A 20,631-nucleotide genomic window follows, 5' to 3' on the forward strand; every position below is an offset into this window, starting at 1 on the left:
GAATACCAGAAAGCAATTGAACAACAGCATCAAAAATCTTACAGAATATAATTCTCAACTGGGAATTTTACACCCTGCCAGGCTAACAGTCAAGTGTGAGGTCAAAGTTAAGACATCTTCATTCATTCATAGACAATTTGGCACTTTTTCATAGGAAGCTTTGAGAAAACGTTCCAGTAAATCCTGAGTAATCTAAAAAAGAAGTCATGGGATCCAGGAATAGGTGGATTTAACTCAGGAGAGTGGTGAAGAGAAGGCTCAGGCTGACAGCTCAGAGGCCACTAGTGGAGCATGAAGAAGGAGGTTGGAGATGAGTATGGGGAAAGAATTAAGGATATGCATATGGAAAATTTTGCAAGTAAAAATAATGATTAGTTTTTTAAGACCATCAGAATGCTGCACATGAAAGGAATTGTGACCATACACCAATTAACTCTGCAATGAAATCACAAATAATTTGTTGTGTATCATATTACTATAAACCCTTATGTTGGTAAGGAATCTCTTCCTTGCAAGTAACTAAAAACTCAAAGTGGCTTAAACCATAAAGGAAATTACAGTATTTCTGTTGCATACTTGACAGAAGGCAGTTTAGCCTACAGTTGAGGTTTGATTCAGGAGCCCTCTGAAATCTTTTAATTTCTCCTCTTGGCCTTCTGCAGTATCTATTTAAAGTAAGACTGGCTTTCCCCAGAGATGCAAGATGGTTTCCAGCACTTAGGGACTTTAATTTTCCTCATTCATGTCCATCAGGGAAAGAATATTTCTCCAGTTCTGCAGAAAAACAAGGAAATGCATGCTCTCACTTTCCTCCAGCAGACCTCTCATTGGTTGATGTTGGGTAACCTGCCTTTTCTTGAACCAGTCACTATAGCTTGAGGGTTGGGGTTCAGCCAATCAGAACCCACCCTTGTGGATGGAGACAGGGTCAGCTCTTCAAGAAAGTTTCCACTGACCAGGGAAATGGGTGGGTTTCCATTCCAAATGGGAATCAAGGTACAGTTCCAAGAGGAAAGAAAATGGATGTTAGGTGGCTACCAGTCAATGTCTATTTTACAGCATAAATTATTTAACAAAAAATAGTAGTGAAATTGCTGTAAGAGGAAATGCAGATGGGGAGAATGAAAGAGCCAAACCCATATCCATCATAATTCAAAATAAATAGAGAAGGTCAAATGCATGGATCAATAAACAGCAGTTTAAGCATATTATTTGGAAACATGGAGCTAACTAGTAGAAAAGTTATAAAGAATGATAAATAATTACCTTGGGGGAAGGGAGGCTGGGGAATGGGTGGGATGGGGGGGCATGATGATTTGTCATGAGAAGTTTTTTTATATGATTATATTTTAAAACTGTGTTCATGAATTACTTTGATGAAAACTTCAAAAAAAGTAAACTTCAATCTTTCATAAAAAAGAAAACATGAAATTAGATGAAATGGAGAAGCAGAAGGCTGATGACTTTGCCTTGTGACAAAGTTGTGTAAAAAAGTCCAAAATGGCACACACTCTGCCCCCAGGCCATTGTTTTAATTAAATCCACATACCATGAATATGTGGTATTCTGTGGCTTCATGTATGCTCTAGCACACGGCTCCATTCCCCTGGCAAGTAGGAAAATGTGTCCCAGTTTGAGAAGCATAGATTAAGACACATCGGGGCAAGGAGCTTGAAATATTTTCAAAAGAGAAAACTCAAACATTTCCCAGAAACACCAAAGCCAAGGCCCCCTGTGAACAAAACACAATGCAATGATACAAAGATGAGTTTCAGAAGTTGCTGGCTTTGGGGTGCTGTCAAGAGGTCTTCCCTGGCTCTCCTCTTTCCACATGAGCCAAACCATACTGATTGTGTTTCCTTTTATCACAGTCTCACTGCCAATGTTGTTGCTCCTTTCCTCTCCTTGGACCACAAATGCTGCCTCCAGCAGCACTCAAAGGCTTTTCCTCTAGTTTGCCTACCCAACCTGATGCAAAACTCCCCATTCCTCCAGGCATCCTGTACCTCGCAGGGAATCACTGTGTACAAAGGCATTTTTGGGGCACAGGGCAAAAACATAGGATGTCCCCCTTGGGGAAACAGGTACAAAAGGACAGACCATAAACAGAATGTGGCTTAGGCACCGCAGGTCCTTCTCAGCTGCTGGGCCTGGAGATAACCTCCAAATCATAAAGGCGGACCTCAATGTTGATGGCTAGAAGTGGCAGGAGAAGGAGCTGTTTTCAAAACTGATGAATTCCTGTTTCTCCAAGGAGGGAGATTTGTATCTTATGGGCAAATTATATCTTGAGACAAATAGTTTAATGAGACTTTGGTTTAACGACTGTAAGCCAAAAACATTCTTTTCTGAAATGGAATTTGCAGGGCAGTGAAGAATGAAACCTCTCTTCATCGTGATGTTAACAGTGTGTCTCCACTTTGTGCTGAGTAAGCTGTTTGCAGTTCATGGGAAGCAGAGAGTGGAGATACATTTTGTCTGTTGCTGGACCCCACAGAAGACTGGGATGGGGAAGAGGATCTACACTCATGTTGGGAAGATAGAGACAAAGCAATTCTATGTGCACAGTGTCAGGCTGGAGCCGAGAGAGAGAGAGAGAGAGAGCGAGCGAGCGAGCGAGCGAGCGAGAGAGAGAGAGAGAGAGAGAGAGAGAGCCAGAGCCAGCACTCCACACTGCAATCCCGGTCTGTCCCCCATGCACCTTCAGTAATATTGTGTTAAATGTTACAACCTGGTTTTCACTGTTCTCTGGGGGAATTTAGGATGGGACTTTTAAGAGAGCACAAATAATCCGGAGAAATGCAACACAGGGATGAAGGTACAGGTTGCCCAAAAGCCAGGCAGCTCCTTGACGTTCAAGTGATGATCAGGGCTGCTTTGTGAGACACAGAAGCATTCCTTGGGGGAGTTCCAGAGATCTCAGGGGGAGACAAACCTGATAAACAGCCAGGCTTTCTCTCAGGTAAGCCGCCTGGGGACTTGGACTATCACTATCTAGCTTCTAAGGAGAAGGTTGATTTTGGAAGGCTGTAGAACCTGGGGTCATGGGGAGATATTTTAGGGCAGTGAGTAAAGTTCTGGTGCTAATTCTATTGTCTTAGCCATTTATTACTGTAGTTTTGGTGTTTCTCCAAACTCTTATCAGAGAAACATAGCCAATGAAGGATCTCAACCAAAACAAATGCCAGCTAACTGAAATCCACATTGCAATAGGACACGTTCACTCAGACAGTTCAAACTGGACAATTCCCATGAGCTCATGCGTCATTCCTAATATTTCCTCTGAAATCCCTCACCTGTTAGAGCTTCCAATTCCTCATTCATGTTACATTCACTAACTTCCATCTTAAATTACTACAAACAATTTTCACGAATTCCCGAGGATATCTTGGAGTCCTTTTTTAAGAAAAAAAAAATACAGAAACAGGAAACACAGGGAATTATAGACTAGCAATCTTTTCTTATTTCTAACCTCCATCCTAAATTACTACAAGCAATTCTCATAAATTCCTGGGGAAATCTCAGAGTCCTTTTTTAAGGAAAAAACAAAAAAAACAAAAAAAAAACAGAAACAGAAAACAGAGAATTGTAGACTAGCAGCCCTTCCTTATTTCTCAATAAATTTCGCTTCAGTTGGAATATCAGATTCTTTGCATGAGCCACACGTTCAATGCCTACATTGGAATTTTGCATTCTGTGTTGACAGCACACCCCTATCACAGCACATTGGGTAAAATATTTAGTTACTGATAAAAATTTAAATCCTACAGAAATAACCAAACTCACACAAAAATTTTGACTCAAATTATTACCATAAAACAAGAAAATCCCTAAACAAAGGATTATGCCCAATTAGAATTATATTCATGGAGCCTCAAATTTGTGTTCCCATTTTCACTTATTGAAACCCCCAGTTTTCAGCCCTTAGCTGACAAACAGAGGGCTGGCCCCAAAGTGGGCTAAGTTTTCAGGGAAGTGGTCCCAGCCACCTGGAGTGCTCCCAGCCGGGAGCCCTCTCCTGGAGGCTTCTGAGCAGCTGCTCTGAGCTGTCCAGGAAGCAGTTACTCTCCGTGGGCTGGGAGCCCCTTGCAGATGGTGTTTTCTCTTTCCCTCTCTTGGTTAGAGCAGAGAGTTTCCCCGAGGTTACCAGCTCTCTAGCAGCTGTCCTTTGGAACTTGGTCTCTGTTTTTGGTCTCTGGCCCTCCAGGCCACAAACTCCCAGCTCTTCCCTGTGGCCCCCAAATGTATAAGTCGTTTGTCCAGGTGTTTGGTGAGAAGTGAGAGGTGAGAGAGTACAATGCTTGAGCAGTGCCTTTGGTGTTACAGAGCTTGACGTCAGACCCTAACTCAAGTGCTTACCCTCTGTGTGGGCTTGTACAAGTGATTCCAACTGGGATCTGAAATATGGGGGTAATACAGCCCTAGCTCATGGGGTTGTTGTGACGATTAATGAGATGATGCATGCTCAGTACTTGGCACAGTGCCTGGCACGTGGTAGACATCCAATAAATGGCAGCTATTAATATCCCTTTCTACTTGAAAGTAAGGAAAGGATAAATTGCTTATTTGAGTCTAAAATAGAAAGTCAGTAATTTTTTTTCTTTTTTTTCGACAAAGTCTCGCTCTGTCGCCCAGGCTAGAGGGCAGTGGCACAATCTCAGCTCACTGTAACCTCTGCCTCCCAGGTTCAAAGTGATCCCCCTGCCTCAGCCTCCCTAGTAGCTTAAATTAACAGGCACACGCCACCACGCCCAGCTAATTTTTTGTATTTTTAGTAGAGACTGGGTTTCGCTATGTTGGCCAGGTTAGTCTTGAACTCCTGATCTCAATGGATCTGCTCGCCTCGGCCTCCCAAAGTGCTGGGATTACAGGCATGAGCCACCACATCCAGCCAGAAAGTTGGGACTTTCATATAAAAGTCAATTCATAGCAGCAATTGTTAGAACAAGGCCTTCATAGTTCTTATTTTTTGGTTTGTCCTAGAGCAGCAACAGAATAAATAAAAAAGGCTGAATTGTTTAAGAACATATCAACTCCTAGTTAGTCAATGATAACTAAGGTATTCTTTGAAGTAGTCCTGAAGGGCAAAGGAGACATTTGTCTGGCAGGTGAGGGACCAGCCAGGATGGCAAATGTATGGCTGGTGTCCTGTCACTCCCTCCACCTCCACCCCAGCTGCCTCTCCCCTGCCTGTGGCAGATATTATTTCTCAATCTGAGCATCTCATCTTGTTGAGCCTGGATTCTGCTTTATGATAGTTTTTCTTTCCTTTTTGTTTTTCTGTACTAAAGTGTTTGAAAACAAATTTCAGATATCGTGTACTGACACTCTAGCAGCATATATCTCTAAAAAAATGGATGTTTTCTTACACAACGACAGTGATATTATCACACCTAACAAAATTAATAATAAATCCTTTCTATTTTCTAATAACCCAGTCCCTAATCAAATTTCCCTGACTGTCTCAAAATATTTAAGTTATGTTCAACACAGCTGTGGAGACCCTCTACCCATGGTCAGAGGTTTAAGCAGGAGAAATGATGTTTTCAGACGTATGAGTCAGAAGCGTCTGCAGGCTGTCTTTTGGGGAATGGAATAAAGGTGTGTCTCCTACCTCAGCATGACTTGGTAATTTCAAGGGCTTTTTCCTAGATAGGGCATCCATTGTCTACCTTCCTTTCTCAGAGTTCTAGTCCTCTGAATCTTTGTCCTTCCAGGAATCAAAGGGACCCTCCTGCAAACAGGACTCTGGGACTCAGGGTCATAGGGATGTGACCTGGGATGTTTCCTGGGATGACCCCAGCAATAGGGCCCTGTCCTGCCCTGCACAGCAGTGAGTGGGTGGGTGATATAAGTAGAGCAGTTAAGGGGGCCCTCAGACCCCAGGGAGATGCTAATCCTCCTACCCTGGAGAACTGGTCATGGGAGCTAGACCTCTCCCAGGCTGGCCCAGGTCATCTGTCCCCTCTCCCTCCTGGGGAGTGGGCACCCAGTGTGCTTCGGAATCAATTGTCAATGTGCCTCCGGGGACTGGCATAGATTTTCCATTTCCTGTGCATGTCTACAAGGAAATTGGAAGCTCAATTTCAGGATGCCTGGGCCTGCACAAAGGCAGTGATGATGGCTATTGTCTGGAAAATGGCTCATTGTGGAGATGGGGTTGGGGGTGGGGGCAGCAAATTAAGGTAAGAGTCTTTGATCAACGACTGTGCATTCCTTTCTCAGGCAGCTGAGATTGTGCTCTGGCAGACAAAAGTCTAATTTAGTGCAGGACACACTGAAGTCTAGAGAGAGGAGGTTGTCCTTACAGGAAGCAGAAGAGGATTTTGACCGAGATCTCATGGTCCTCAGAGGGTCCTGCTGCTCAGCTACTGGGCTTGATAGAGAGGTCAGGAGCTCAGGTGGCAGGGAAGAAACAGGGCTAGGGCAGCCTAGCAAGGGGTTTCAGGAGTTATTAGGAAATTTTGGGCTGGCAAAAGAGACCTGAGGGTTTGTATTTTTGACCTCATGCTCTTTATGACATTGCCTTAGCTCTTCTAGGGAAAGTAGAAAATGTATCCCTCCCTCCTTTCTTCCATTCCTTTCTATTCTTCCCTCATTCATTCGTTTCTTTACTCCTTTATCCAATGACCAATTATCAAGGGTGCTCCGACATGTCAGCCACTGTATCCAAGGCTTAGGATAAGATCATGAAAAAGACAGACCTGGTTTCTGCCCTCATGGGATTTACAGACCCAGGGTGAGACAGACACTAAATCATGAACACACGGATAGATGCAATGATTACAAACTGTAGTTAACTATTACGAAGAAAACAAAAATGCTGAAACAGGAAATTAGATCATCTATGCTCCCTCCCACGTTATCTACCAGCCTATGGAGGGGGTTGAGTACTGTCTGGCACCCTGCCCTGCTTATCTCTCACCTGTGACTATTGGCTCTGTCCTGACCCAGCTGCCAGCTCTCCCTGGTATCAGGCAGGAGGTATTTGAGAGCTCTGGCCCACCCCTCTGAGACTGTGTCAAGATGGTGGCTCATTAGGCCTTGACCTTAAGCCCTAGACCTATTCCTGAGACAGAGAGCCTGTCTTTTTCTTTTTTTTTTAAACTTCTACAAATATATATTTTATTTTTTATTAAGATATAAATTACATGAAGTGAAGCACACAGGTCTTGTTCTGTCAGTTTTTCTTCATCGTTTTGAAACTCTGTTATTACATACATACACATTTAGGATTGTTCTGTCTTCTTGCTTAATTGACTTCTCATATGAAATGTCCCTTTTTTTTTATACGTTAAGTTTTAGGGTACATGTGCACAATGTGCAGGTTAGTTACATATGTATACATGTGTCATGTTGGTGTGCTGCACCCATTAACTCGTCATTTAACATTAGGTATATCTCCAGTGCTATCCCTCCCCCCTACCCCCACCCCACAACAGGCCCCAGTGTGTGATGTTCCCCTTCCTGTGTCCATGTGTTCTCATTGCTCAATTCCCACCTATGAGTGAGAACATGCGGTGTTTGGTTTTTTGTCCTTGTGATAGTTTGCTGAGAATGATGGTTTCCAGCTTCATCCATGTCCCTACAAAGGACATGAACTCATCATTTTTTATGGCTGCATAGTATTCCATGGTGTATATGTGCCATATTTTCTTAATTCAGTCTATCATTGTTGGACATTTGGGTTGGTTCCAAGTCTTTGTTATTGTTAATGGTGCTGCAGTAAACATACATGTGCACATGTCTTTATAGCAGCATGATTTATAATCCTTTGGGTATATACCCAGTAATGGGATTGCTGGGTCAAATGGTATTTCTAGTTCTAGATCCCTGAGGAATTGCCACACTGACTTCCACAATGGTTGAACTAGTTTACAGTCCCACCAACAGTGTAAAAGTGTTCCTATTTCTCCACATCCTCTCCAGCACCTGTTGTTTCCTGACTTTTTAATGATTGCCATTCTAACTGGTGTGAGATGGTAACTCATTGTGGTTTTGATTTGCATTTCTCTGATGGCCAGTGATGATGAGCATTTTTTCATGTGTCTTTTGGCTGCATAAATGTCTTCTTTTGAGAAGTGTCTGTTCATATCCTTTGCCCACTTTTTGATGGGTTTTTTTCCTGTAAATTTGTTTGAGTTCCTTGTAGATTCTGGATATTAGCCCTTTGTCAGATGAGTAGATTGCAAAAATTTTCTCCCTTCTTATCTCTATTAATAGTTCTTGTGTTGAATCTACTTTGTCTTTCACAACATATCTTCTATTTATCCTTTTACTTTTAACCTCTCTATATTTTTACATTTAAAGTGGGTATCTTATAAATAGGATACGGTTGAGTGTTATTTCTTTAAGTGATCAATTTTTGCCTTTTAATTGGAGTGTTTAGTCCACTTACATTTAATGTAATTATTGATTTCGTTGGGTTGAAATGTACCATTTTGCAATTTGATATCTATTTTTCCCCTTTTATTTATTTTTCTTTTCTTCTTTTTTTAAATTCATGGGAATTTCTAACATTATATTTTTTATCTCATCTACTAGCTTTTTATCTACATCTCTTTTTAGATGGTTACTCTAGGAATTGCAATATGCACTCTTAAATTAACAAAGCCTACCTTGAATTAATATTATTTTACTTTATATACAATGTAATAATTTTACAACAGTATACTTCCATTTCCTCCCTCCTTTGTTCTATTTTTGACATTTATTTTATTTTTGCATATGTTAACTCCCACAATGCAATGCTATTATTTTTACTCTAAACAGTCATTTTTCTTTTAAATAAATTAAAAATTAAGGAAAAAGTATTTTACATTTACTCATATATACTACCATTTTTGGTGTTCTTTATTCCTTGATGAGGATCTTATCTTCCATCTGGTACCATTCTTCTTTAGCTTGGTGATGAATTCTCTCAGCTTTTATTTATTTCAAAATTTCTCTATTTCACCTTCATTTTTGAATGATTTCTGAATTCCGACTTAGGGTGATGGGTTGTTTTTCTTTTAGCACTTTAAGGTCTCCATTGCCTTCTGGCTTGCATTGTATTTAGTGGTAAAGCAGTGATCATTCTTATCTTTTTATTTTAATTCCCCTACCTATATGCATCTTTTTTTGGTCATTTTGGGATTTTCTCTTTAACTTTGTTTTCCATAAATTTTATTATTATGTGTTTTGGTGATGGTCGTAAAGGCAGAGGTGTGTGTGTGTGTGTGTGTGTGTGTGTGTGTGTATGTGTGTGTTTATATTGCTTGGGATTTGCTAAGCTTCTGGATTTGTGGGTTGACATTGTCACCACATTTGAAACATTTTATGTCTTTTAAAAAATCAGTAGACTTTACTTTTTAGGGAAGTTATAGGTTCACAGCAAAATTTAGTAGAAAGTACAGACTTCCGATATACCCCTTTACCTCTCACACATATAGCCTCCTCCACCATCAACATCCTACATCAGTGTGGTACATGTATTATAACCACTGAACCAACATCAACACATTATTATCAACCAAAGTCCATAGTTTACAATAGAGTTCACTCTTGTTGTTATACATTCTATGGATTTTGACAACTGTGTAGTGACATGTGCCCATCATTCCAGCATCATACAAAATTATTTTCCTGCTCAAAACATCTTCTGTGTTCCATATTCATTCCTCCTTCTTTCTCCCTTGAATTCCTGGCAACCACTGGTCTTTTAACTGTCTTCATATTTTGTCTTTTCTAGAATGTCATATAGTTGAAATATACAATTTTCAGGTTGTTTTCTTTTACTTAGCAATATGCCTTTAAGGTTCCCCTGTGTCTTCTCAGGGCTTAATAGCTCATTTCCTTTTAGTGATGAATAATATCCTATTGTATGGATGGTGCCACAGTATGTTTATTTATTCATTTATTAAAGGACATCTCATTTGCTTCCAAGTTTTGGCAATTATAAATGAAATTGCTATAAACATTCCTGTGCAGGTTTTTGAGTGGAAATAAATTTTCAACTCATTCGGGTAAATACTAAGGGGAGTGATTGCTGGATTGTATAGTAAGGGTATATTTAGTTTTATAAAAAAACAAAAGAAACTGCCAAACTGTCTTCCAAAGTGACTGTACCATTTGCGTACCCACCAATAATAGATGAGGCATTCCTGTTGTTCGCATTTGGTGTTGTCAGTGTTTTAAATTTTGGCCATTCTAATAGGTGTGTAGTGGTATCTCATTGTTTTCATTCATAATTCCCTAATGATGTATGATATTGAGCATTTTTTTCATATGCTTTTTTTCATATGCTTTTTTTCATATGCTTATTTGACATCTTTCATTTATGAAAGCCCATCTTTCATATGGTTGTTGTCCATCTGTATTAAGTATCTGTTCATATACTTGATTCGCTTTAAATTGGGTTGCTTATTTTCTGAATTGTTGAGTTTCAAGAATTCTTTGTATATTTTGAATAACAGTCCTGTATCAAATATGTCTTTTGCAAATATTTTTTCCAGTCTGTGGCTTGTCTTTTCATTCTCTTGACTATCATTATTTCTTTCAAAATTTTTTTCTGCCCCAATCTCTCTCCTTTTTTGTTTGAGCTCTAATTTTATTTATGTTACAGTCGTTGGTATTGTCCCACAGGTCACTGACATTCTGTTCCTTTTTCTCCGTGTACTTTAGCTTTCATGGTTTCATGGGTTGCTTTCCAATTCATTGCTCTTTTCTTTTCAGTTTCCAATCTATTATTAAGCTCATCTAGTTAATTTTTCATTCCAAGTATTGCATTTTTCACTTCTATAATTTTTACTTGATTCATTTCATAGTTTCCATTTTTCTGTTGAGGTTCCCCATTGTTTCACTCATTTCATACATATTCTCCTTTACATCCTTAAACATATTTATAATAGATGTTTTAAAGTTTTGTACTGCTAATTCCAGCACTCACATCACCTCTAGGTAAATTTTTCTCCTGGTTATAGGTTATATTTTCCTGCTTTGCATTTTTGACATTTTAAAAATTGTATGCTAGACACTGTGAATGTTGTGTTATGGAGATATTAATTTTTAATTGTCATCTTTGAAAGAGTATTGTGTTTTTGTTGTGGTAGGCAGTTAATTTGCTGGTGAGTCAGCTTGACTGTGTCATGAATTAATTTTAGGCTTTCTTAGGGTGAGTATAGAGTAGTCCCTGATGCATAGCCTTCTTGGAGTCTGCCAAATACCGAGGGCATTCAGCAAGATCTCCACTCTGGCTGGTCATAACTCCATTATCTCCCAGCACTGTGTGATCTCTAACAAAGTAGTTTGGCTCGCTGCAGGCTAGGAGCTGTTCTCTGCCAGGCAGCACAGTCTCACCCTGTCCATGCATGGCTTACTATCAGGGCAAATACTATATATATTCCTGGTGCTCCTTCTCTATGCATCTTCCAACTGTCCTGCAACCTACTTCACACATTCCAGCTGCCTCACACTCTAGTCTCTGATTCCTTCATGCAGTAAGACCTCTTTTCTCTCTTTCCAAATCTGTGCTCCAGGTTTGGAAAGGGCCCACTGGCAGGAAGCTGAGGTGAATGTCAAACTCACCTCCCTGTGTTTCCCTTTCTCAAGGATCACAGCCAGTTAGGAGTTAGAATCTTGCAGACCTACGAGCCAGAGTAAACCATGAAATCTTGTTGCAGCTCCACCTCCCTTTTCCACCCACCCTGCTGCCCTTGGCTGTCCTGTGGCCATTCTCCTGGGGGGTGGGGAGGTAGGAGAGGAGCAGGGGCGCAATAGGGGAGCCCAGAGAAGGCAGTCAGGGCATTGCCTGATACATTTTGTTTATAACTCCCCGGGGGAGCCCCAAAGAGGGAGGCAGCTGTGTCCTATTGAGCTTGTTGAAGAGGCAGGGAGGGAGGGGCTGCTGGGGAGTGCAATTAGCCGACGGTTTGAGACTGATGAAGTGGATAATGAGAGGTGCTAGGAGAGATTTTTGTGCTAAAAAGAAAAAAAGAGGGAGAGAGACTTTGCACATTAATGTGCTCAGGCCTGACTCATCAGCAACCTACTCCCTGCTGAGAGGCCAGGGATTGGAGGGCACCTCCTTCCCAGGCAGCCTCCTTGGGGATTGTCATCATCATCCTCACCATCACTAACATTCACCAAGCTCACGTGGGCCAAGCCCTATGCTAACCATCTTTTTGTGCTTTCCCTCATTCAGTCCCTAAAACAACTCTATAAAATCAGTTTTATTATCACCCATTTTACAGCTGAGCAAACTGAGGTGCAAGATGATGGAACATTCCTCTGTTACATTGTTAGTAGGTTGTGGAACTGCGTTTCTTGCCGTGGTTGGACACCAGAGCCTAACAGATGCAGTCTCAGTCTTGGTCTCATGATGCAGGTTTATTTGGCTTTGGTGATTGTCCTTAAAAACATAGGAGCCTGGCCAATATGGTGAAACCCTGTCTCCACTAAAAATACAAAAATTAGCTGGGCATGGTGGTGGGAGTCTGTAATCCCAGCTACTTGGGAGGTTGAGACAGGAGAATCGCTTGAACCAGGGAGGTGGAGGTTGCAATGAGCTGAGATCGCACCACTGCACTCCAGCCTGGGTGACAGAGCAAGACTCTTTCAAAAAAAAAAAAGGGGGGAACAACACATCTCCCAGAACCTACTCTGTGAGAGGCTCTGTGCTAAACTCTGAACCAGGCAAGTTACGTTTCTTCATTTTAGCTTTGCTTTGTTTTTCAATCATTCCTGATAATATGTATTGGGGAAAGTACTGCTATTTAACTATTTTACCCCCATTTAACATATGAAGATACAGTTTTAGAGCAATAAAATACCTTGTCCAAAGAACCACATCTTACCAGTGGTGGAACAGTGTTAAAATTTATTAGACTTCTATATATTTGCCAAGCTCATGTGGGCTAATATATATTATTATATATATGCCAGGACTTATTCTAGGTACTCAAGATTTAGCAGTGAATAAAACAGATAAGACCCCTGCCCTGGTGGAGCTTACATTCTAGTGGAGAGCCAATGAGCAATAAACAAACAGCCTGATGGAGGTGAATGATAGAGGAAAATAATGCAGCAGACTGGGAAGGCAGAGGGTGATGTGGAGGTTGGAATTTTGCATAAACCGGCAGGAAGGGCTGACTGAGGATGACTTCTGAGCGAAACTGTGAAGGCTGAGGGATCCAGCCCACGGATATCTTGTGGAAGGGCATCTGAGGAGAAGGGAACAGCTAGTACAAGCATCCAGAGGCACAGAGTTGCCGGGCTGCGCAACTCATGGACAGTATTCATGAAGGCAGCAAGGAGAGGGTTTATCCTGGGGGTGTGCAGCAAGGTGGGAGGCGGGCACTGTGTGGGCAGGGGGTGATGTGGCTGAGCAGAGTGATGGAGGGGAGAAGAGAGGCCTTGAGTCAGAGGGTAACTGCAGCCTGAGTGTGTGAGGCCTTTCTGGTCATTATGTGGATGTGGGCTTTAGGCTAGTGAAAAATGAGGAATTGGAGGGTTTTGAGCCAAGAAGCTGCCTGTTAAGTGGACCTCTCTGGCTGAGTAGGACAGCAGGGCCAAGGTGGGCAGACCAGTTGGTGCAAGAGATAATGGTGGTCTTGGGCCCAGTCGGTAGCAGCAGAAGTGGGGAGAATTGATGACATACTATTTATATTCTGAAAGAAAAGCCAACAGCGTTTACTAGTGGATTGGATATTGAGTGTGAGAAAAATAAGTCAGGGATGGCTAAAGTTTTCTTTCTGAGCATCTGGGAAGCTGGGGCTGTATTTTACTAACGTGAGGAACAGGCTTTGCGGGGAAGATGAGGACTGTGCCATACTGGGGATGCTAGGGCCGTCTGTGAGAAGTCACAGTGGAGAAGTGGAGCAGACTGGGAGTCAGGGAAGAGGCATGGGTGGGTCCAGGTCCCCAGCTCTTTCTATTGCAGGGGAGAAGCACCCTTTTTCAGACACAAAGTCTTCCCTGATTTGAACAGAGAAGAGGTCCGAGAGATGATTCCCAGACAGGTGCACTCAGCCACCTTAACAACCTCCAATTGGCTTCTGAGTTTTGCCTTCCCCTTGGGTTCTGCCACTCTGATGCCACCTGCCCCATGGCTGAAGTGATCTTACTTTTTTTTTTTTTTTATCCCAAAATTGTCCCACCAGCTCTCTCTCTTACTCCAGGTGAGACTGCCTGATATGGTGCAAAGAACTTGCCAAAACCACATAAGTGAGGAAGAAATACTACTCACCCACTGTGTGACTTTGGGCTGGCGGTTACCTCTCTGGGCTTCTTTCCTATATCTGCTGAGTGGAGACTGTAGAAGTACCCACCTTAGAGTTCATCTGTAAGCCTTAAATGAGGCCATGCCCATCATGGCAGCCTGCAGGTGGAAGTCATTCTCTCACTGCTACACCAGGGCCCAGCCCTGTGATGCATAACAGCCCCCTCCTCTTCTCCTGGGCTCCCACTGCCGGGAGTTCCTCTCCCTTTCTCTCCACACTTCCACATCTTAAGTGCCAAATTTGAGGTCCCCTAAGAAGTTTCCTCCTGTCTCCCCCATTCTCACTAATTAACATCTCCATGGTACACTGGCCATTTCCTGGAAAGGAAAGAAGGGATTTTGGCACTGGACAGGCCTGAATTCCTAGCTTGACTCTGCCTCTGCCTCTTGGTGATTTTAGAAGAGTCACTGGATCACTTAAAGCCTCAGTTTCCTTATTTGTAGAATAGAACCAGAATTAAATAAGATGATGCAAGAAAAGCATTTAGCACAATGGACTCAAATCAATGTTAAAGCACTTCAGCACAGATCCCACAACTTGGCTGCAAATTGTGGGATCTGTGTCCACCTGAAGTTTATTTAGACCAGAGGCCAGCAAACTTCTTCTGTAGAGAGCCAGAGAGTAAACATTTCAGGCTGTGCAGGCTAGAAGGTCTCTGTTGTAGCTATTCAGCTCTGCCATTGTGCAAAATCAGCCATAGACAATACACAAATAGGAGAGGCTATGTTCCAATAAAACCTCATTTACTAAAACAGGTGATGGGCTTGTTTTTATCCTTCAGCCATAGTTTTCCAACCCCTAATCTAGACCAATCTTCTCACTTAACAAAAAGAGGAGAAAGAATCTCAGAGCTAGCAGGCTACCTACCTCAGGCGCTTGAGCCACCTACTGAAGGGGCGCAGGCAGGAAGGAAGCCCAATTCTGAGGACTCTGTGCTGAATTCTCCTCTTCTTGTTCCAAGTGGGTTAACATTCTTTCCTTCATTGATTTGTCAGTTGCACACATGCTAGTTACTCATTAAATATTAATTTGATTGGTTTAATATCCCAATACATCTTTGATCCCATCTTGGAAGCTTCTGGATTTGTTCTTTGGAAAGAGCTCTGAAATAAGAGGCAAAGAAGGGATCATGAGCTGGCCCAAAGTCCCTGGTGAGTCAGGAGTTCCCAGTTCCCAATCCTGGAGGATATTGTCAGCATGACAAGGACAGTCTTACAGCACCAGCCACTAGTGTGGCCATGCTCTGCAGCCATGAAATTCTTCCTTTGGTTTCTCCAAGAAAAGAGTCCTCTAAAAAGAATCTCATCTATTAATGTGATTATTAATCTGGAAAAAAAAACCCACTTCTCAATAAAATGAATCTATGACAAGACAGATGTAATAAACCTGGTTAGGATTTATGATGTGCCCAGACAGCATTTTGCAAAAGATAATGTTCCCCTGTAATGTTGATTTGCCGGATGAGAACCATGTAATTTATTCTGTCAATGTACATAAGAAATGTTATCTGTGTGGGGAATGACTGATGGCCTCATGAAAGCTGGCAGGGAAACAAATAAAACAATTTGGGCCTTGAAAATATAATCACCTAATGATCACATCCCCCTGTTGGTGACGTGGAGTGCAGGGCTGGGAGCTGCTGCTGTTGTGTATTTGTCGCCCAGACAATGAGCCATTTACCCTTGAGCCTGGCACCAGAGGGCAGCAGGGAGCCCCAAGAGTCTCTTATGAAGGTGTAAGTTCCTCCCTCTGGGCCTTTGCTCAGGCTGTTCCCTCCTCCTGGATGTTCTTCCAGTCCTGGCTCATGGGTCTCTCCTCCACAGCAAGCTTCCATGTCTGCAGCTTTCCAAGCCCAAACTATGGCGACAGCAGGGTTTTTGCCTCCTGAGGACGCTTGCAGCCACTCTCTGGTTCCTTTTTATGCCACTTGGCACTTGTTCCCATGGATTCAGTGATTGATGTAATTTTCTTTTTGAGACTAGACCTCATCTTGTTTCAGCATCTTCTGTAGGAAGGATCATTTCATGCGTGCACCTGAGTGTTCTCTGAGTGAATTAATTCTCAGAGGTGTAGCTACTATCTGTTGAACATGTCAAGTGTGGCATGCACTGTGCTAGATGCTTCACAACATGGTCATGTGAATGGAACCACCCCAAAAGGCACCACTGTTGTTTGCTTTTACGTAGTGGGAACTGAGGCTCCCACTTGAACTGCCATCCAAGGTTGTACACGCGGCAAGTGGAGGAGCCAGGATCTTGCCATTGTGATTCCATATTGCACGAGCCCTCTGTGCCAGTCACCCTCCCATGCTGACTGCCCCCTCCTGAGACCCTTCTTCCCTTGGTTTCCATACAGCAACCTCTCCTGTTTTCCCTCTCACTTCTCTTACCACCCCTTCTCATTCTTTCCAAAACCTTTCTTAAATGTTGGTGTCCATCAGCTCTGTGCTCAGCCTTTCTTCCTCTCTCAGCAGCACTTCTTATTCCCCGCTTTAGCTTTCACATGGAGGTTTTGACTCCCAGCTCTCTCCCTGTGTCCCAAGTCCCTCCAGGAACATTCCCAAGGCACTTCAGAATGGAGTTCACCATTGCTGCACCCACCCATAGCTGCTCCTACCCCTAGCTGCTCCCCACATCCACTCCTCCTTCTGTGTTCCTATTCTCAGAGGCTGGCACCTCTCCCATCCACCCACCTAAATGACCTGACAGCCACCTTGATTAGCTCGCCTACCCTGCCCTCAAGGGCAGACATGTCACCAATAGCCTCTTGTTAGCCACTTCTGGAGCATTTCATCTGCCACCTACAACTGTGCCCACTCTAGTCCAGGCCACTCTTATCCACCAGATCTTTGAGCCTCAGCAGAGACATCACCTCCCTAAGGAAGCTTTCTGTAAACTTTCCAGACGAGCTTTAGCACTCTCCATCCTGCTCCCATTGGACCTTAGGGTGCTTGTCATTCTCCAAGGTAATGATGTGTCTTTAGACCTTTCCCCTCTAGATTGTGAGCTTTCTGAGGGCAGGGGGCCCGGTCTGATGGACTTAGGAACCCTGTGTGCCACATAAGGCTGGGCCTGGTACACAGGAGATGCTCAGAGACTCTTTGCTAAGTGAGTGAGTCAGGGAGTGACACAGGCTGGGGGAAGCCTAGCCAGAGCCCTGCCCCAGAGTGTGCTGGAGAGATAAGAAAGACCTCAGGCAGATGTACCTCTGGTCACTGAGCATGGCTCAGAATCCTTGGGAAGGGCAGAAAGCCAAGATAGCCAGAGGGAATACCTTGGACATGCCCTGGGGCACTGGTTGAAGAGTCCATGGGCAGGGTCATCAAAGGGTATGGAAAGTACAGAAGAGGGTGTATGTCTGAGCCAAGGCCAGCATGGAGGCCAGAACATAAGGACATGAGGCTGGCTCTGGCCTTGACAACATGAGGAGAGGCCAGAGTACAGGCTGGAGACCAGGCAAAGCCTCTCATCAGGACAAGGCCAGGGCTGGGAAGTGACAGGGCTACCAGAGACAGGGCAGGGGAGCCTATATGTCAAACACACACAGGCCCAAGGTCCTGTAGAGAATCTTATCTCTGGGAGTGCAGCATGAGGCTTAGACACACAGCTTAAGGTAAGCCACCATGGCTGGGACATTGAACCTTGAGTCTGAGGAAAGTGATTGTATCATTCAATGCCTAGCAAGAAACAGAATACCCACCAGATGATTCAAATGAAGAAAGGTAGATGGAGGGACTGCTTATAAAGGTGTAAGCAGAATAACAAGAATCAACAAATGATCACCCAGAGAGTCACAGCAGCAGAGAGCTGCTACTCCTCTGAGGATCAAAGAGAAAAAGGGCCCAGTAAGAGCTGGAGCCAGGGAGGAGGTCTGGGGAGAGCTGTTAGCCACAGAGGGGTATAGCTACTGCCAGAAACATGGTGCCAAAGCAAGAAGGGGGCGGAGAATAAATGACCCAACCTCTCCTTCTGCCCTGCTGGTGACTCCCATTGGCTGAACCCAGCAGTGAGGTTAAATTCCCGGGTCATGGAGCAGATTAGAAAAGGAAACAGAGTTGGTCTGGGGGGAAGTGAGGATCAACCAGTACGGTGACTCATTGTTAAGTCTCCCAGCTGATATGCTAAGGCTGAATCTGGAATCTCACTGCAGAATTGACCTGTCTGCTAGTTGGTCTGCAGGCAGGGCCATGAGGGAATCTAGCTTTGGGATTTGGGGAGGCAGAGGCAGAAAGAAGGTGAGCAGCCCTTCATGAAAATGGAGGCCTCCCTAGTTGGTCTTCTGTTCTTATCATGTGCGAACCTTGAGCCAGGTTTAAACACGAGGTCTAGACTGTGCTAAGGCTGAGACCATGACTGTAGGACTTAGTTTCCCTAAGGGTAGAGTGACAACATTAGATCAAAGCAACAATTCTCAAATGGTGTTCCAAGGAGCTCTAGAGCTTGGTGGAGATGCCTCAGGGGTTACTAGGTATATGGAGGAGGAAGCTAAGAGAGTTGTTGCGGGGAGCCCTAATAAATGCTAATCAGGCCAGCTAGTTAATGAAAAAAGCCTTTCTTGCATTTGGCTTCGAGAGAGCAGCTCAAATGAGTTGGACTTGGAGCATTTCAGCCTGGATGTGGGTACTGCCAGAGAAGGAGGGATGGTAACTGCCAATGCTTTTGGCAGTCCTAGAGTCTGGTCCGTGGTCCAAGAGGCAAGATATTGGAAGGCAGTTAGGGTGGGTCCCAGGCATGTCCTGAGAGATGCTATGGACCAAACTGGGGAGCCAGAGGGAGAGAGAAGATAAAATCCAAGCATCATTCAATGGGGAGAGAAGATCAAAACACGTCTGACCAAGTGAATGTCTTTGGGGATCTTCTGGATGATTCCCAAGTCTGCTTGTCAGATATGATTGTTTCCTCAGATACAGATGGAAAAGCCTTCCAGGTGGGTAGACCAGGAAAAGTTCTGATGAAATTCTTTGATGCGTAGAAATACTACCCTCAGAGGGCCCCCCTGCCTGCCAGTCCCCAGCCTCCCAGGCCCCTTGGCACACACCCTGGTCCAGAATAAGGCCCTGTTTAGATTTCCCACTAATGGCTAGAATCTTCTGGTCCCTACTTGTTTGTGCTAGAGTCCTGAGAAGCCCAACTCAGCAATTGTGGCTTCTGCCAGCCTGTCTCTGGCCTCCCTCTCTTGAATTCTTCCTTCTGCCTTATTCTGTAATCTCTCCCAAGGCTGACACCTTCCCTGGGATTCTGCCCTGAGGGATACCGGCCCCAGTTTATAAGATCTCATCTCTGGCCCCAGGTATTAGGCCCTCCCCATACCCCACCTAAGTCTGCTCCACCTACCAGGACTCATCTAGTTCTTAGCACAGGCTCCCGGTCACAGTCGCAAAGGGATCTGATCTGCTCTTGCTGCAATGTGCATGGAAAGAAAGTTGCAAGAAAATGTCATCAACACTTTTATAAAACAAGGTAGTTTAATCTGAATACATGTAGCTTACAGTCATAACAAATGGCTAACATTTATTGAACAATTCCAAAGTTCCAATTCCATTGTGCTAAGTTCTTCACACACGATTTCAATTAAGCCACACCACAGCTCTCTGATAGTGTGCTTTTGTTATCCTCAATATATACAGATGAAGAAACTGAGGCTCACAGAAGAAATGCCTTCTCCAAGCTCCCACGGTTAAGAAGAGATGGAGCCTGTGTGTGTAACAACTCCACCCACCATCATTTTGGGGTTGGGAAGAGAAATGAAGTCTTCTACAAATCTCTGAAAGGGCCCTTCTCAGCCACAAATTGAGGAAACAGCACAAAAATATAGACAAACAACACAAAAAGTCTGAACAATAAGCACCATCTCCAAGAAGCAGAGCAATTAGGTGAGAAAATGAAATAGCTTTTCTGTCTCTGAAATAATAGGCTTCTATTAATTCTAAAATATTTTGCCTTTGTTGTTTATGATAAGAAATGCAAGTTTGATTCCTTCTGCTTGAATCACCTCTCCTCACTTTATTGTGTAGTCGGCCTTTTCCTATCCTTCAGGTCTCAGTTTTTATATCACCTCCTCAGAGAAGCCTTCTGTGACCGTACAAACATAAATTGGCCCTGTGATTTTCTGCTGGACCCCTCACCTATTTCTTCACAGCGCTGATCTGCTCAGCACCATTTGCAATTGTGTGTATGTGTATGTGTGGTGTGTGTGCATGTGAGCTTTGTCTTCTGTTCCCCTCACCCCTAGACTATAAGCTTGGTGAGGCTAGAGACCACCTCCTATGCATTCATCCCTCTAGAACCCACACCCAGCCTGAGGCATATCAGATGCCCGCCCAGTAAGCTGGTGTCTAAAAGACAAATGAATAAATGTAGTGTACTTTTATTTA

General features: G+C 43.5%; 1 long non-coding RNA gene across 2 annotated transcripts in view; it reads left to right on the plus strand.

The window, feature by feature from the left end:
* Positions 1-20,631, plus strand: part of LOC129525382 (uncharacterized) — a 62,626-nt gene that overhangs the window by 23,851 nt on the left and 18,144 nt on the right. For both annotated transcript variants that reach the window (XR_010131588.1, XR_008669663.2), the window contains exon 2: positions 19,885-20,130. This is a non-coding gene — a long non-coding RNA (uncharacterized lncRNA). The remainder of the gene's footprint in view (positions 1-19,884; positions 20,131-20,631) is intronic.

This window comes from Gorilla gorilla, chromosome 1 (assembly GCF_029281585.2).
Source record: "Gorilla gorilla gorilla isolate KB3781 chromosome 1, NHGRI_mGorGor1-v2.1_pri, whole genome shotgun sequence".
In the NCBI taxonomy this organism is placed as follows: Eukaryota; Metazoa; Chordata; class Mammalia; order Primates; family Hominidae; genus Gorilla; species Gorilla gorilla.